We start from the raw sequence: 19,504 nt of genomic DNA, 5'->3' as shown, positions 1-19,504 counted from the left end.
AAGTCTCAATCAATCAATCAATCAATGTCAGAAAATCCCTTATAGCCACATATGAAAAGTACTGAAACTACTCTTTATTCCTCATATTATTAATATCAATCTTAACAGTGTGTGTGTGTGGTAAACATTAGGTTACAGTTGCTGCACTAGTCATGTATTTTAAAACTTATTTCGAGTTGAAGGGATAGTTTGGGATTTGTGAAGTGGGGTTGTATGAGGGACTACACGGAAAATGGCGGGCAACCCACTCACAATAGAGAGAAGTAGACAGGCTACCAGCACACGACTTAGGCTTTACATTGCTGTGGATGGGGTCAGCAGCTATTGATTGATTGAAACTTTTATTAGTAGATTGCACAGTACAGTACATATTCCGTACAATTAACCACTAAATGGTAACACCCGAATATGTTTTTCAACTTGTTTAAGTCGGGGTCCACGTTAATCAATTCATGGTACAAATATATACTATCAGCATAATACAGTCATCACACAAGTTAATAATTGGAGTATATACATTGAATTATTTACATTATGTAAATTTGTATTTTAAAAAACATTTTTTTGTCATTAAAAAATACAATCATGTGTGCTTACGGACTGTATCCCTGCAGACTGTATTGATCTATATTGATGTAAAATGTAGGAACCAGAAATATTAATAACAGAAATAAACAACCCTTTTGTGCGAATGAGTGTGAATGATTGTGCGAATGAGTGTAAATGGGGGAGGGAGGTTTTTTGGGTTGGTGCACTAATTGTAAGTGTATCTTGTGTTTTTTTATGTTGATTTGATTTTTTTTTTTTTTAAATAATTTTTTTTTTTTTTTTTTTTTAATTTCTTGTGCGGCCCGGTACCAATCGATCCACGGACCGGTACCGGGCCGCGTGGTTGGGGACCACTGAGGTAAACAACCAGCAGTATGTCGGAAAATTAGCTAAAACGGTACACATATTCATAATATAGTATACATTTTAACTGACCTTTATTTTACTATTTTTGTCTTTTTTTAGGTGGCTAAAATACGCGGTGCTGCTGACCGCCGTCTAACGTTACGTTACTTTGTGTGATATATTGACTAACGTAACCCTGCTTAAAAAAATCACTGAACAAAAAGTATGAATAACATAGTGAACTACAACAGATTCCCGTGTTTGCAATAACGTTATAACGTTAGCAGTGAGTTTACAGCCTCACTGATTTAACTACACATAAAAGTCACGTTACTTAGCCAATGAACGTTAGCTTACATTCAAAACTTACCGTTCTCAAATGTCGGACGAAGTTGGAATTGTTGCCTCTCCATCAGTAATTTTCGAACCGCATGTGTTGCATACTGCAAACCATTTTGTGTTGACCACCTCGTAATTTTTATACCCAAACAAAATTATTTTAGGTATCATTTTTTGTTCACTGGCGTGTGGTTTGGACATTTCTTCTTCGTCGGTTTTCCTGCAATTTGATTGGATGAATGCTGTGGGACGAAAACAACGTAGATCAAATTTGATTGGCTATTGTACTGACAGCACACACGCTTGACACGCAGCACACACGCTGACACACGCAACGCTGATAGACAAGTACACAATGAAAAATACGAAGCGCTCCCAAATAACTTTTTAATCTTTGGGTTTTGGGGAAAGTAGCAAGTCATGTCAAGTCAAAAGGCTCAAGTCCAAGTGAAGTCACAAGTCAATGACGTTAAAGTCTAAGTCGAGTTGCAAGTCTTTTTACATTTTGTCAAGTCGAGTCTAAAGTCATCAAATTCATGACTCGAGTCCAAGTCATGTGACTCGAGTCCACACCTCTGTGAATTATAGTACACACACTCTGTCAATTCTCTTATATACTCTTTATTTCTAGACTTCTAGGGTGTTTGATTATCACATCACTCTAAATGTATAGACTATAAAGTTCACAAACAAAAAGAGGGATGCTAGTGGGCCAGGCCAATCTTTCCTTATCTCTAAACTAAAACTGGGGAAATGTGTAGAGTGTTGTGGGCTTCAGACATCATTTTATTTCAGAATTCCTTGAGAGAAAAAACGCCTGGTTAGGCTTTGGTATGTAAAGTTAAAGTATGTGTTTGGTTTACAGCTATGTTGTTATTATGCTGTTTGTTACTTATGTGTGTTATGTTGCAGCTATTTAAAATAGTTTTGTCAATTTGTTCTGGCCTGAAATAAATTAGCCCTTTGAAACATATCTTTGTCTTTGTGTGTTGTATGTAGAGCACATTGCTTAGCAGAGTTCAGTGATGCAAATGCATGTCAAGTTGATCAACAGATTGTATTATTCTCCAGTGCAATAACAGTACTGAATGAAGGCTATAAGGGCATTAATGGGAGCTTTAAAAAAAAAAAGTAACTAAATAGTTACTTTTCACAGTAACGCATTACTTTTTGGTGTAAGTAACTGAGTTAATAACTGAGTTACTTTTGAAATAAAGTAACTAGTAACTGTAACTAGTTACTGGTTTTCAGTAACTAACCCAACACTGCTGGTAAGTACTGCACTTTCTTTTTCTGAAAAAAAAGAAATCTGGTGAGTTACAGTATGTACATGAAGAATTCTGTTAATGATGGCGAATGGGGCGTCTGCAGTTAGACGGTTTCTGTATCGGACCGTTGTGGTGAAGTGAGTTGAGCTGAAAAGCAAAGCTCTCGATTAACCGGTCGGTCAGCGTTCCTGCCCTATCCTATAGTCACAAGATATGGGTACTGACTGAAAGAGCAACATTGTGGATACAAGTGACCAAAATGAGTTGTGGCTGGACTCAGGAGGAACTTTAAAGAGGAGCCAGTTAAGTTAGTTCGAGCATCTAGTCCCTGGTGAGAAGTTCTTGATAAGGCCAGCCGAAAGAATGCCCCGGGACGGACCTAAGACATGCTGAAGGACTTGTTTGCAGCTGACCAGGGCCGGCCTGTGGCATAGGCCGTATAGGCAAATGCTAAGGGCGGCATCCATCAGGGGGCGCCACGCCAGTGCCACATGTTGGAGAAAAAAAAAAAAAAAAAGTTGGTACTATTATTTCTAAATACAAAAAATAATCCCACGTTAATTAAAATGCAAAGTAAGGCCTATTTAATGGAAATATTATTTGTTACAAAATTACGCGCCCCGCCCCGCACGGTACGCCCCCTCCCTTCCCGTATCATGACTCTTACCACATCAAAAAATCAACACAAGATGTCAAAACGACCAAAACTGTCAGATGCCCAGGGAAGAAAAAATAGAAAAGAAGAGGAGGATAAACGAGAAAAAGACAGAGGTAGCAGGTAGGTAACGTTAGCCTACATGGAATTATTTGTCTGTTACAGAATGTGATAGTAACCTGGCTTTTTAGCATTAAGCTAATGTAACATGATTCGGCTATTGCTAATCAATAAATAGCTAGTTCTGTTTTAACGTCGGGTTAATATTGTGGAGGGGGCTAAATTGTTATAGAAAATAATAATGTAACGTTAGGTAATTACAGTACTCCCACCTTACATTCCTCAGGGACATTTGTATTAGATCTTTTAAGCAGGTGTTTTTTGTTTACATTGTTATTGCCTTCTGGTTAGCTAATGTTTGCCCTGCAGGTAATAGTCACTTTTCCACCCCTTTATATATTAGGTATAGTTGTAAGCCTAGTTGTTAAAGTGCACATCATTAATGTTAATTAAGCATTATCACATGAGAGGGAATGCTGTTTTTTAATTTGAGCACTGCTGTGATTCGGTTAAAGATAATCATAACATAACATTCTTATATAATATGTTAATTTGCTTTCTTTAAGTAAAAAAAAAGGTCAAAGACAAACTATTCGGTTTCTTGTGAGTATATACACTTCACTGCCGCTGTGGGGGGGAGGGGGGGGGGGACTGCTGCTCCTCAACCCTGATAAGGGTAAGAAAATAGATGGTCTTCTTTTCAAAGTTGGAACTTCCTGTCTCACACATACACTATATTGTCAAAAGTATTTGGCCACCCATCCAAATGATCAAAATCAGGTGTCCTAATCACCACAGGTGTATAAAATGAAGCACTTAGGCATGGAGACTGTTTCTACAAACATTTGTGAAAGAATGGGCCGCTCTCAGGAGCTCAGTGATTTCCAGCGTGGAACTGTCATAGTATGCCACCTGTGCAACAAATCCAGTCGTGAAATTTACTCGCTCCTAAATATTCCAAATTCAACTGTCGGCTTTATTATAAGAAAATGTAAGAGTTTGAGAACAACAGCAACTCAGCCATGAAGTGGTAGGCCACGTAAACTGACAGAGAGGGGTCAGCGGATGCTGAAGCGCATAGTGCAAAGACTTTCTGCACAGTCAGTTGCTACAGAGCTCCAAACTTCATGTGACCTTCCAATTAGCCCACGTACAGTAGGCGGAGAGATTCACGGAATGGGTTCCCATGGCCGAGCAGCTGCATCTAAGCCATACATCACCAAGTCCAATGCAAAGCGTCGGATGCAGTGGTGTAAAGCACATCGCCACTGGACTCTCGAGCAGTGAAGACGCCTTCTCTGGGGTGATGAATCACGCTTTTCCATCTGGCAATCTGATGGACAAGTCTGGGTTTGGAGGTTGCCAGGAGAACGCTACATTTCGGACTGCATTGTGCCGAGTGTGAAATTTGGTGGAGGAGGAATTATGGTGTGGGGTTGTTTTTCAGGAGTTGGGCTTGGCCCCTTAGTTCCAGTGAAATTAACTTTGAATGCTCCAGGATACCAAAACATTTTGGACAGATCCATGCTCCCAACCTTGTGGGACGGGCCCTTTCCTCTTCCAACATAACTGTGAACCAGTACACAAAGCAAGGTCCATAAAAACATGGATGACAGAGTCTGTTGGGGATGAACTTGACTGGCCTGCACAGAGACCTGACCTGAACCCGATAGAACACCTTTGGATGAATTAGAACGGAGACTGAGAGCCAGGCCTTCTCGACCAACATCATTGTGTGACCTCACCAATGCGCTTTTGGAACAATGGTCGAAGACTCCGCAACCTTGTGGACAGCCTTTCTGGAAGAGTTGAAGCTGTAATAGCTGCAAAAGGTGGACCGAGATCATATTGAACCCTATGGGTTAGGAATGGGATGGCACTTCAAGGTCATATGTGAGTCAAGGCAGGTGGCCAAATACTTTTGGCAATATAGTGTATACACACGTAAACTGGAGAGATGCAGCTGCGATACAGACAACTTGCTCCAAAAAAGTGTCCTACAATAGAGGTTGCTGGCAATTAGCAGGACTGCTTATGACGCTGACTTCAAGATAATGCTGATTAACTGGCAAGCAGCTAAGCTGTTCTTTTCTGATATTGAAAATATGATATGAGGGGGTTGTCTTGTATTTGGGCCACAAAGCCATTGGACACAAAATATGAAGTAAAGCAGGCTCTGCTGTGTTTTCAACCTCGACTAACAATATATTATCCAGTCCTGATCAAACTGCACCTCCAGCTGCAGAATCTACTTAATGCCATTTTGTAAAGCCAGCTGCCTCCACCTCTTCATGAAACTCCCACTTCACACCTAAATAATCCATGATTGGTTGATAATATGCTTCTCGCTGCCAGCATGCTGCCAATTTGAATGTGCTGGTAGTGCAGTCGACGGCAGGCTTGATGTAACAATGTCAACCATCACCAATGACAGGTTTTCCAGCAGGGATTTCTATTTTTTTAATAAACCGCCAGGTTGGATTGAATCTTTTGGGACGATGTGTGTGTGTGTGTGTGTGTGTGTGTTTCTTTGTTCTTGTATTTGTACCCTTCTTGAGACATCAACAAGGAGAAGTACCTTCCATATGAGGACCGGTGAACAAGTTAGGACCGAAATCATGGTCCCAATACGGAAAACCATTACATCTAATAGAGAGACAAATACCAGAGTCTGTGAACATTGCTCCAAAGTCAGGATTTTTTGTTGATTTAATGTGCATACAAAAGTAAACAATATGCAAAGGCAGCAATATACTGTATGATAAAACAAGACGGCAGCTAAAGAAGGACTTCCCTATTCATCCCCGAAAAAACCCGCCAGGTGAACAGCTAATTTTACGACTTCCGGTGCTGACGTAAGACAACCCTCGTCTCATATTAGACCATAGGATGAACAAATACACTACGGTACTTAGACTATAGTGCACATTAAAGGCCTACTGAAATGAAATTGTTTTATTTAAACGGGGATAGCAGACCCATTCTATGTGTCATACTTGATCATTTCGCGATATTGCCATATTTTTGTTGAAAGGATTTAGTAGAGAACATCGACGATAAAGTTCGCAACTTTTGGTCGCTGATTAAAAAAGCCTTGCCTGTACCGGAAGTAGCGTGACGTCGCAGGTTGAAAGGCTCCTCACATTTCCCCATTGTTTACACCAGCAGCGAGAGCGGTTCGGACCGACAAAGCGACGATTACCCCATTAATTTGAGCGAGGATGAAAGATTTGTGGATGAGGAACGTGAGAGTGAAGGACTAGAGTGTAGTGCAGGACATATCTTTTTTCGCTCTGACCGTAACTTAGGTACAAGGGTTCATTGGAGTCCACACTTTCTCCTTTTTCTATTGTGGATCACGGATTTGTATTTTAAACCACCTCTGATACTATATCCTCTTGAAAATGAGAGTCGAGAACGCGAAATGGACATTCACAGTGACTTTTATCTACTAACGTGATAGCACATCGGGCTTAAATGCAGATAGAAACAAAATAAATAAACCCCTGACTGGAAGGATAGACAGAAAATCAACAATACTATTAAACCATGGACCTGTAAATACACGGTTAATGCTTTCCAGGCTGGCGAAGCTTAACAGTGCTGTTGCTAACGACGCCATTGAAGATAACCTAGCAACGGGACCTCACAGAGCTATGCTAAAAACATTAGCTATCCACCTATGCCAGCCCTCATCTGCTCATCAACACCCGTGCTCACCTGCGTTCCAGCGATCAAACGGAGCGACGATCATAGATGCGGTCGGCGGCCCGGAGACGGAGGAAGTTAAGGTGAGGTCGGCGGCTAGCGCGTCTGCTATCCATCTCAAAGTCCTCCTGGTTGTGTTGCTGTAGTCCGCCGCTAATACACCGATCCCACCTACAACTTTCTTCTTTGCAGTCTTCAATGTTCATTAAACAAATTGCAAAAGATTCACCAACACAGATGTCCAGAATACTGTGGAATTTTGAGATGAAAACAGTGCTTTTTGTATTGGATTCAAAGGTGTACCAATACTTCCGGTTCAACCATTGACGTCACGCGCATACGTCATCATACATACACGTTTTCAACCGGAAGTTTAACGGGAAATTTAAAATTGCACTTTATAAGTTAACCCGGCCGTATTGGCATGTGTTGCAATGTTAAGATTTCATCATTGATATATAAACTATCAGACTGCGTGGTCGGTAGTAGTGGGTTTCAGTAGGCCTTTAACATTTAGCTTTTACAGCTGGGTTGCCCAAAGTGCGGCACAGGGGCCATCTGTGGTCCGTGACTCGTTTGTCATCGGCTTTAAGCACATTAAAAAAAACAATAAATAGAGATCTCATTTGCACCCCTGGTGGTGAAATCTATCAAAATTAGGGTGGTCCCAAAAAGGAGGCATTTTTCGAATTGACTGTGTGTCGGTTTTAAAAGTGCTCCCCCTGTGGTCAACATATGAAATAACAAGTTTGTGTAAAAAATTGAAGTGCTCCCCCTCTGGCCAACATATGTAATAACAAGTGTGTGTAAGAAATTGAAATGCACCCCCTTTGACCAAAATTATATAATATATATATATATATATATATATATATATATATATATATATATATATAGAGAGAGAGAGAGAGAGAGAGAGAGAGAGAGAGAGAGAGAGAGAGAGAGAGACATACTGTAATAACTTGAAGTAAATAATGAAGTTTAAAAAACAATTACAAACAAAGAAATAAAAACAAACAAATTAACTAAAAGCTTACTTTTTTTATATTTGCATAGTTTGTATATATTATTAATGTTGTAAATATAAATCTTTATATATCTAGAAACGGTGGTCCTAAAGAGTTAGGCATTTTTCATAGGTCTCAAGGTCACAAATACTAGAATGAATGTGTTATCAGAGCTGAGTGTCTTTTCCTAAACCCCCCCACCCCCATTCGGATTACAATTCCGCACAATAACTCTGGCGAATATGCAAATGAGGAACACGCAGTTCTATTATGCACATGAGCAGAAAGCTAATCCGGTGCTAATTCTAGGGGCATAGGTTAGGCTGGATGAGCACGGACATGACAAGTACGCCGGGCGGCATTAGACGAGGAGTGCATTAAACGCTCAGCCGACTTTTGCTGAAAAACGACTTGGACACACGTCAGTGGTGACAAAAGCTGGACAACCACAGGCCACCTTATTTACACACAAACCAAATACGCTCTCCCAGCACGATTGAAGTGAAAGAATGTCCACTGAAAGCAAAATGTGCATTTCCATAGAGAGCGTGACTATGCATTGATGCTAAACATTTGTCAACACCCATGCACCCAGATCTTAAACGTGTCCCTTATTTTATGCCTTACATAATCCAAAGAACACTCACTAATGTCCCCATTCAGCCACCAATTTGAGACGGAAACACTCCTGACTGCGCTGCCATGTTGAGTCCTCAAAGCCTCACGTCGTAGTCGCAGACAGGTTTGACCCTTTTAGCAACAGAGGCCATGTGCTGTCTGGACCAAGTCGGGGAAAAAAACAGGGAGGTCACAGGGGGTGAAATGACAGCGAGTTCAAGCCTTGTGTGCAGAGAACACAATGAAAAACCTTCTCGACTCAATTGCAGCCCGCCTGAGTGTAGTCTATTGCAGTGTTTCTTAACCATAGGGCCGAGGCCCATTGTCGGGCCGTAAGCGCCCCCTACGGGGCAGGGAAAAAAATGTCTGTTTCTCAGCTGTGATCATACTTGCCAACCTTGAGACCTCCAATATCGGGAGGTAGGTGGGGGGAGGGCGTGGTCGGGGCGGGGGGCGTGGTTAGGGGTGTGGTTAAGAGGAGAGTATATTTACAGCTAGAATTCACCAAGTATTTCATATATATATATATATATATATATATATATATATATATATATATATATATATATATATATATATATATATATATATATATATATATATATATATGTGACGGTCCACAACTGTATGTGGCAAAATGCAGCTCCACACTGCTGTCGCTTCAACATATCACTGGCACCAGGTGGATTATGAATTTCTTTTATTACAGTGTCCTGCAAAACAGTGCAAATTGTGAGACTGTGAGTCCACTTGGGTCACGGGATTATCAATTGGAAGGCGTCACAGTTCTGAGCACTTCCCGCAGGTAAAGTACATACCACTTCTCGCCAGCAACAGGCGCTGTTGCAACACTTCATTCATAATTTAATCAAGCATAATGAACGTCTATATATATATATATATATATATATATATATACCGGTATATATATATATATATATATATATATATATATATATATATATATATATATATATATACATATATATATATATATATATATTTTTTATTTATTTATTATATAAATAAAAGAAATACTTGAATTTTAGTGTTCATTTATTTACACATATACACACACACAACCCTCATCTACTCATTGTTGTACTTGAAAGTACAATGCTTTGTTAAGGGTTGAATTGTCCATCCTCTTTCTATTCTCTGTCACTATTTTTCTAACCATGCTGAACACCCTCTCTGATGAAGCATTGCTGTGTGGCACGCACAAAAGTGCTTTCATCAAATGCACAAGAGTGTGGAATCTTCCATCTCTCCCTAGCATGGCTCAAAACCCGTCAATCCTTGCTTCCAGGGGAAGATCTTCCCTGGCAAGCAATTGGTACTCCAGTACTTGTACCCGGAGGCTGGTCAGGTCCAATCGCAGCTGCGGCATACTTTTTTTTGGGGGGGCGTGGCCTCCAGCTCCGGCTGAATACCGGGAGTTTGTCGGGAGAAAATGGCTGTCGGGATGTTGTCGGGAGAGGCGCTGAATATCGGGATTCTCCCGCTAAAAACGGGAGAGTTGGCAAGTATGGCTGTGATTCATATGGGCCGCAGCAGTACTCAGTTGTAATAAACTTTTCCACCACTTGTGGTAGTAATGACAACCTCAAACAAACAGAAGAAGTCTGGAGCTAAAGTCAAAGAAAGGTTTAAAAAATGATGACTATAGTGATAAAGCTGTATTTTCATTTGCACTTTAATTTCATTGACAGTCTTTTTAAGAAACATGTATTATTTTTATTATTATTATCATTTATAAATAGAGTATTTAAAACCGATTCATTTTAGCACTACGTACTGTAATTGTATGTACTTTTTTTACTCCCTTCTTTTTTCTATATTTCATCACTATTTGTTTTTGTAATCAGCCTGATAATAATTTTTTGTGATTAACACATGCTTGTATTACATTTGACAAAGTTTATCATGTGAAACTGTAAGTAGGTTAGATATGGTATGGCGGTATAGTTCGGTTGGTAGAGTGGCCGTGCCAGCAACTTGAGGGTTCCTGGTTCGATCCGCCATCCTAGTCACTGCCGTTGTGTCCTTGGGCAAGACACTTTACCCACCTGCTACCAGTGCCACCCACACTGGTTTAAAAATGTAACTTAGATATTGTGTTTCACTATGTAAAGAGCTTGAGTCACTAGAGAAAAGCGCTATATCGTTGTCGAATCAAAAGATTCCTAATTAAAATTTGAGTGGGCCCCAGGCCTCTTTGTTGAGGAAAAGTTGGGCCCCAAGGTCCAAAAGTTTAAGAACCCCTGGTCTATTGTCCTCATCAAGCATGAAAGGACCGGCATTGTCGCCAAGCATGTACCGCCAATGCTTTAAAGGGGAATTGTACATTTTTTGGATTTCACAATCCCTATGTAAGACGACGGATGGATTTTGTCAAAAATGCATTCGAACTCGTAAATAGAAGTAAATCAAAGTCCAACAGGAGGTCCTCTATTCCGCCCATAAAACTTAATAAAACAACATCCGAAAGGCGGCAACTATACTCCATTTACATATCGTGACTTGAATATTAACCAAGTATTAGTGATATTGTTATTATAAGCGCTAACGCAGACAAACTATTTAAATCGGCGCCGTGATTACTACCGTGTGTGCTAATGTTGACATCGACTGATCAGCTGCTTCCTCGTTTCCTTGCCCGTCAAACTTACTTCTCGATCATACATCATGGCTCTCACCTGTATAGTAGAAGGATGAGGACGTATTTTGACAAGTTGGTACACTTTTGACAGCCAATTTAGACCTGGGAATGGCGAAAACTACACAAAAAGACGCTTGGTTCTACCCCCCTTTTCGTCGCGAGGATTATGAGTCATTCTTCATCTAAATGGCAATATATGAACGTCGTAGCAGTCGGCATCCTAATAACAGCAGACATTGTACAGTAAGTGATGTTTTGTATGTTTGTTGGAAGTCTGCAGGGAGCAGAAATCAGTGATGTTGTTGGAAAAAAAGCAAACGTGATGCGTTTTTTAAATTAATGTGACGTGTATGCTTAAAATGAACAAAATATGTAAATATTAAGTGTTATTATAAATGTGCCTCTTACTACATTACATATATACTTACATCATGTATATAAAACCTTAATAGAGGTGTTTGGATGTTTTTCTAAAGGCTTTATAGGCAGAATAGAGCGACTCCCATAGGCTCCGTTGTAAGCAGACTTTTGATCGTATTTATTTAATATCTACAATGCATTAGAAAACAATGACGTCATGTCTTTCATAATGATTTTGAACGATAGGCAAAATTCCAAAAAAAGTGCAGTGTCCCTTTTAAGGCAGCTAGCGGGAAAAGGAGTTGGCGGTGATGAAAGATTCAGACCTAGTGAGGTGGCATTCAAGACACCTTGTACATGAAAGACACACACAAATCTCAATCAAGAAAACAGGTGAAGGGGCAAAACCCCCATCAACAGAGGGGCGGCTATTGGATTTCTTTCAATTTTTTTGAAGCTAACTTCAGTTATGTCAAAGGCAAAATCATTAGATAGAAAACTCCACAAATATTCCTCAAAATCAGGTTTTGGGGGGGCAGTAAGAAAGGACCCAAAAGTATTTTGACCACCGTTCGGGATTCCATAGAAACATGGAGTACAAAGAGAACCTTGCATGAGCAAGCACTTTGCATCAAGACTTTGAATAGAACCAAGACTACATGGGCGGCTGTCTACCTCGACCGGTTGGGTTAAGAAACAGTACAGTATCTTAGAATACTATAACGACAAATTGTAATGTGACACTCAAAACACAAAAACACTAGGTCTTCCCTGTAGTAAGCGTGTTTCCTAAACGACACATTCAAGCAGCATACACACTTGGAAATACGGAACATCTGAACAAGCATCAACACATGCAAAGAGTTCTTTATAAGTAAAACATGGTAAAAACTGGGGGCATCTGGTGGTGAAAGGGAGAACAACACAAACCAGAAAAAAGAAAAGGCCTACTGAAATGAAATGTTTTAATTTAAACGGGGATAGCAGATCCATTCTATGTGTCATACTTGATCATTTCGCGATATTGCCATATTTTTGCTGAAAGGATTTAGTAGAGAACAATGACGATAAAGTTCGCAACTTTTGGTCGCTGATAAAAAAAAGCCTTGCCTGTACCGGAAGTAGCGTGACGTCACCGGAGGAAGGACTCCTCACATTTTCCCATTGTTTACAATGCAGCGAGAGAGATTCGGACCGAGAAAGCGACGATTGCCCCATTAATTTGAGCGAGGATGAAAGATTCGTGGATGAGGAAAGTGAGAGTGAAGGACTAGAGTGCAGTGCAGGACGTATCTTTTTTCGCTCCGACCGTAACTTAGGTACAAGGGTTCATTGGATTCCACACTTTCTCCTTTTTCTATTGTGGATCACGGATTTGTATTTTAAACCACCTCGGATACTATAGCCTCTTGAAAATGAGAGACGAGAACGCGAAATGGACATTCACAGTGACTTTTATCTCCACGACAATACATCGGCAAAGCTCTTTAGCTACTGAGCTAACGTGATAGCATCGGGCTTAACTGCAGATAGAAACAAAATAAACAAATCCCTGACTGGAAGGATAGACAGAAGATCAACAATACTGTTAAACCATGGACATGTAACTACACGGTTAATAATTCCCAGCTTGGCGAAGCTTAACAATGCTGTTGCTAACGACGCCATTGAAGCTAACTTAGCAACGGGACCTCACAGAGCTATGATAAAAACATTAGCGCTCCACCTACGCCAGCCCTCATCTGCTCATCAACACCCGTGCTCACCTGCGTTCCAGCGATCGACAGTGCGACGAAGGACTTCACCCGATCATCCGTGCAGTCGGCGGCTAGCGTCGGCTAGCGTGTCTGCTATCCAAGTCAAAGTCCTCCTGGTTGTGTTGCTGCAGCCATCCGCTAATACACCGATCACACCTACAGCTTTCTTCTTTGCAGTCTTCATTGTTCATTAAACAAATTGCAAAAGATTCACCAACACAGAATTTTGAGATGAAAACAGTGCTTTTTTGTATTGGATTAAATGGTGTACCAATACTTCCGTTTCAACGATTGACGTCACGCGCATACGTCATCATACATAGACGTTTTCAACCGGAAGTTTAGCGGGAATTTTAAAATTGCACTTTATAAGTTAACCCGGCCGTATTGGCATGTGTTGCAATGTTAAGATTTCATCATTGATATATAAACTATCAGACTGCGTAGTCGGTAGTAGTGGGTTTCAGTAGGTCTTTAAAAACTGAACATGCATGATATGTGTGTAGGAACATTTGTGCAAACATGGCTGTGACACATTGACTCGGGTTGCCACAGCTGGTACTTGTCGTACCGTAGAGCAGTGGTTCCCAACTACCGGTCTGGGGACCGGCACCGGTCCATGACGCATTTGCTACCGGGCCGCACAGAGACATTAAATAATTTATAAACGACCGCATTTTCTCCCACTTAACTTGCGTCAGTCCCACCAGACACACCAATAGCTTGTTTATAGATGTGTTATAAAACTCCTGATAGGAAGTCGCCATTTGGTATATTTGTTACATCTTTCTTACATGGGACAATGCAAATTAATAAACATAAAATGTAAAGGTGTCAAATTGTAGTCAAAAGCTAGGTTCCATCTGCAGTCTGCGGCAGGTTGAGGATCTAAGATCAGGGCGGATCAGAAACAAAGTGACCATAGTAGTTAAAGAAAGTGCTAAATTGTTGCATATAATAATTGTGCTAAAGGAAGAATATACACATCTCCTTTGGCCTAGTAAGTTAAAGTGCTGCTATTATTACAACCTTCCCACACAAAACAACATTCATCCGGGAAGGAGAGAAACGGCGGACCAAGCCATCATCTCCAGACTTAGGCCCACTGAACGCAGCCCGAGATTGGGAAATGCGGGTAGACCTCAGCCAGAGGCTTATCTTCCCACCCGAAATTGCAGCAACCAGCCTGCGCCCAGACCTGGTCCTCTGGTCCATGTCCTGCCACCGTGTCTTCATCGTTGAGCTAACGGTCCCGTGGGAGGACGCCATCGATGAAGCATTCGAGCGGAAGAGGCTGCGATATGCCAACTTGGCAGCTGAGGCAGAGGCACGGGGCTGGAACGTGAAGGTGTGGCCAGTGGAGGTGGGCTGTAGAGGCTTTGTAGCCAGTTCCACCACAAGGCTCCTTAAAGAAGTAGGAATCAGAGGACAGGCCCAACGCAAGGCTATTAAAGAACTTTCCACCGCAGCAGAACGGAGCAGTCACTGGCTGTGGCTGAAGCGCAGGGATGCAGCATGGGCTGCCAAATAACCACGTGGTGCCACCATGCGACACACACCCAGGTCTGATCAGCCGGTGGTGGGCCAACCTCGGCAGAGGGTGTCTTGTGATAAATGGCCGAAACACCCAATGACGTCGGGGAACACAACTAAAGATGTGTTGTACTGGTGGCACCACGTGTTTAGTGCCAAACTCCACCCCACCCAAGAGGACATCTCCAACCCCATTTAATTGTTATGCTGAATATTTAGGGATCTTTAACAACTAGTCCTATTAAGAATCCTACACATAGTCCTATTACATAAGTAGTTAGCAATAACAGATGTATTTACGCATGGAAAATTGTAGCAACAAAAGCTAACATCAGCGTAACTATGTATGAAATATTGCACAAAATATGAATGCATATGGAAATAGACAGAAATATATTGTAACTAATGGCAAGTATTTCTAGCTTTATCATAGCTCTTGTTCTTGAATGTGATGTATCAACTATAACCCATCAGATACTAAAGCCAAATATTTTTTTTTGCAAAGGCCAGGGGATCACACTAATTCAACGTTATGGTGAGTTTTTTCCTGTATTCATTTTTCATGCACTTATTTGCTATACATGTATTTATCCGCCACATGTGGAAAGCCGATCCCTGAAATAATGCCTACTTTAAACCGGTCCCTGGTGCAAAAAAGGTTGGGGACCCCTGTCGTAGAGCAAATGGGTGCTACTATTCAAAGAAAGGGCAAGTGTCAGTGGCTGTGTCACAAGAACATTTTTAAAAGAAAATACAGTCATCCAAGCCCTCAAAACCTGTGATTAGTCCAGCTGGTCATTTGTGAAAAGTGCATCCATTTCCAGAAATAACAAGAACAGAGTGGATGAGGAGGGAAAAGGTGGCAGACGTAAAAATATTGTCATTCCATATGTATCAGGTCTATCTAAGAAACTCAGAATAATTTTTAACCAACACAACATCCCAGTACACTTCAAACCAGGCAACATCCTAAAGACCAGACACCCCACACCCAGAAAAACAATCTGTTGTATGGTATCCAGTGTATTGATGAACGCACCGATTCATATATTGGGGAAACGAAACAACCACTAAGCCGATGCATGGCACAGCATAGACAAACTCTTCAGGCCAAGACTCAGCTGTCTACCTGCACCTCAGGGAGAAACAGCGCTCCTTTGAAAACCAAAATGTACAGATTCTGGACCGGGAGGACGGATGGTAAGGAAGAGGAGTGAGGGAAGCCATCTATGTCAAGGTTGAAAAACCATCCCTGAACAGAGGTGGTGGCCTGAAACACTACCTGTCTCCCACATACAACACTGTCCTTTCAACCATTCCTAGAAGACAATTTAGCCTCCAACAAACAACAGAGGTTGACTAGAATGCCATTTGTTTACAACTGAATGGAATGCTTACGCAGAGGATTCGGACTATTTTAGACTGATCGTTTGCCACACAATACCTCAATGCTAACGAGGGGAATGTACACTTCAATGACTATCGTTGGATTTGACAGTTAGGATTGCTCATTTGCATTAAAACAGTTGTTTTTCCCACTCCGATAGGGCGGAACCATCCCTGCCCAGGCACAACCTCCTGGTTTTTGGAGTATAAATACTTGGGTTTTGGCACCAGCCGCTGGACTAGAGCTGACCAATCTAAGTCTATGAGCACGAACTGATGAAGCCGACTCGGATGAGCGGGGAAACGTCTTCCACGACAAACCGAGCAGTCCAGTTGCGATCGATTGAATGCCCTGAGATGACAATGACTTGGATGAATGAGAACCTTCATAGACAGTCATCCAACGTAATTTGGTAGCTGATCACTCAAAATATTTAGCAGGCTGCGCATTCAGGCCCCTTTCAGGGAATTAATTGGAAGTATTTTTGTAGTAAAACAATTTGCAAATGCGTATCTCAATCTGTGTGTGTATAATCAGATCCACTTCTCTGTGTGACTGTCTTTGTAATTGTGTGTGTGTAAAAATGATATGTGTCCGTTTTGCAATCTGTGTCTGCATTTGGATTTGTGCGTAAAAACACTGTCTGTGCTGCCATGTGTGTTTGTGTATAAAAACAAATCTCTGTCCATGATGCCATCTGTGTGCCTGTGTTTAGATTTGTGTGTGTTAAGTGTTGTACCGGTACCAAAATGTATTTAGATACTTTTCGGTACTTTTCTAAATGAGGGGACCACAAAAAATGGCATTATTGGCTTTATTTTAACAAAAAAATCTTACGCTACATCTGTTTCTTATTGCAATCAAAGAACAATTTTGTCTTCAAATAAAATAGTGAACATACTGGACAATAGGGGTGTGGGAAAAAATCAATTCGAATTCGAATCGCGATTCTCACGTTGTGCGATTCAGAATCGATTCTCATTTTAAAAAAATCTAATTTTTTTTTGTGATTTAAAAAAAAAAAAAAAAAAGATTTATTAAATTTTTATTTTTAATTAATCAATCCAACAATACAATACACAGCAATACCATAACAATGCAATCCAATTCCAAAACCAAACCCGACCCAGCAACACTCAGAACTGCAATAAACAGACCAATTGAGAGGAGACACAAACCAAAAGTAACAAAAATGTATATTATCAACAACAGTTTCAATATTAGTTACAATTTCAACATAGCAGTGATTAAAAATCCCTCATTGACATTATCATTAGACATTTATAAAAAATTTAAAAAAAGAACAATAGTGTCACAGTGGCTTACACTTGCATCGCATCTCATAAGTTTGACCACACAGTGTCCAATATTTTCACAAAGATAAAATAAGTCATATTTTTGGTTCATTTAATAGTTAAAACAAATTTACATTATTGCAATCAGTTGATAAAACATTGTCCTTTACTATTATAAAATACTCTGCTTGCATGTCAGCAGATTGGGGTGGATCCTGCTGAAATCCTATGTATTGAATTAATAGAGAATCGTTTTGAATCGGGAAAAAAAAATATGTTTTTTTAATCGAGAATCGTGTTGAATTGGAAAAAAAAAAATCGATTTTGAATCGAATCGTGACCCCAAGAATCGATATTGAATCGAATCGTGGGACACCCGAAGATTCACAGCCCTACTGGACAACATGTCTTTTAGTAGTAAGTAAGCAAACTATGGCTCCTAATTTGTCTGCTGACATATGCAGTAACATATTGTGTCATTTATCATTCTATTTGTCAAAATTATGAGGGACAAGCTGTAAAAAGGAATTAATAATCTACTTGTTCATTTACTGTTAAACTCTGGTGACATTATCTTTTAACATGTTCTATCTACACTTCTGTTAAAATGTAATAATCACTTATTCTTCTGTTGTTTGATACTTTACATTAGTTTTGGACGATACCACAAATTTAGGTATCGATCCGATACCAAGTAGTTACAGGATCATACATTGGTCATATTCAAAGTCCTCATGTATCCAGGGACATATTTCCTGAGTTTATAAACATTTGAATTTAAAAAAAAGGAAAAATGTTTTTGTGACGATAAAAAATATAGATGTAATCATAGTAGTATCGACTAGATACGCTATCTGGTGATTGAAACTTATATTAGTAGATTGCAAAGGAAGAGAATACACTATATGGAACAGTACAGCTTACACAGTACAGTACATATTCCGTACAATTGACCACTAAACTTGTTTACGTCGGGGTCCACGTTAATCAATTCATGGTAAATTCATTACAGTGGATGTCAGGTGTAGATCTACCCATGGCATTTGATTACATTATCATTCTGATTTAGGATGCTAGGCTGTTTTTTTTACAGATGTTTTTTGCTACACTTCTGCCGTGGAAGATCTGTGCAATTACTTTTCTCACACTCACCACTCGTCGGCGCCTAGCGTCCTGTGATGTTATCAAGGCAGCCAATTGAGGGTTCCTGCTTCCCACAGAGTTCAACACTCACATAATCCAGACATGTTTTTTTACACACACACACAAAATGCAACACAAGACACACAGATCGCAACACGGAAATGCAGATTGTTTTTACACACACAAATCCAAACACAGACACAGAAATTAAAACACAGTTATCTGATTCCAGTTCACACACAGACTGAGATACGCATTTGCGAATCGTTCTGCTACAATACTACTTCTACAACCAAAAACAACTTTTCTACTGTGTGTCTGTGAGCTTGACTGCCCTGTTTTTCAAGATAGCAATAATCAATGCCGAGCACGAGGGACAGATTATCGATGACTGGACTTTAAACAGCTTCCACCCCCTTCCTCCAGACCCTGCCTTTTGAGGTTTTAACTCCAATCGATTCACAGTTTATCAAATCAGCACTTCACCGTGGCCATGCCTGTGTCTCTCAACATGCCGTTTGTGGATCTTTTGTTTATACATCAGAGGTCAGCTGTCATGTCTGTTCATGTTTTTGTTTTGGCCATGTGTTTGTTTTTTGGACTCTTTTTAGTTCCTGGTTGCACTTCCTTGTTTGGTTTGGTTTCCATGGTCACCCATTAGTTTTCACCTGTCTTGTCACGCACCTGTTTCACGTTTCGAGTCACGCACCTGTTTTCACTGATCACGTCACTATTTAAATCTGTCTGTTTCTGTTGTTCGTCCTGGCGTCCTCACACATTCACACTCCTGCCACTCTGATGATCCATGCTGCTCTTTT

General features: G+C 40.4%; 1 protein-coding gene across 5 annotated transcripts in view; it reads right to left on the bottom strand.

The window, feature by feature from the left end:
• Positions 1 to 1,326: 1,326 nt before the first annotated feature.
• adgb (androglobin) overlaps positions 1,327 to 19,504 on the bottom strand; it is a 148,064-nt gene continuing 129,886 nt past the window's right edge. For all 5 annotated transcript variants that reach the window (XM_062044596.1, XM_062044595.1, XM_062044594.1 and 2 more), the window contains one exon: positions 1,327 to 1,475. The gene's annotated coding sequence lies outside the window, so the exon portion shown is untranslated. The remainder of the gene's footprint in view (positions 1,476 to 19,504) is intronic.

Source organism: Entelurus aequoreus, linkage group LG04 (genome assembly GCF_033978785.1).
Source record: "Entelurus aequoreus isolate RoL-2023_Sb linkage group LG04, RoL_Eaeq_v1.1, whole genome shotgun sequence".
Lineage (NCBI taxonomy): Eukaryota > Metazoa > Chordata > Actinopteri > Syngnathiformes > Syngnathidae > Entelurus > Entelurus aequoreus.
The sequence above is the reverse complement of the archived record's forward strand: the minus strand, read 5'-3'. Positions and strand labels throughout refer to the sequence as shown.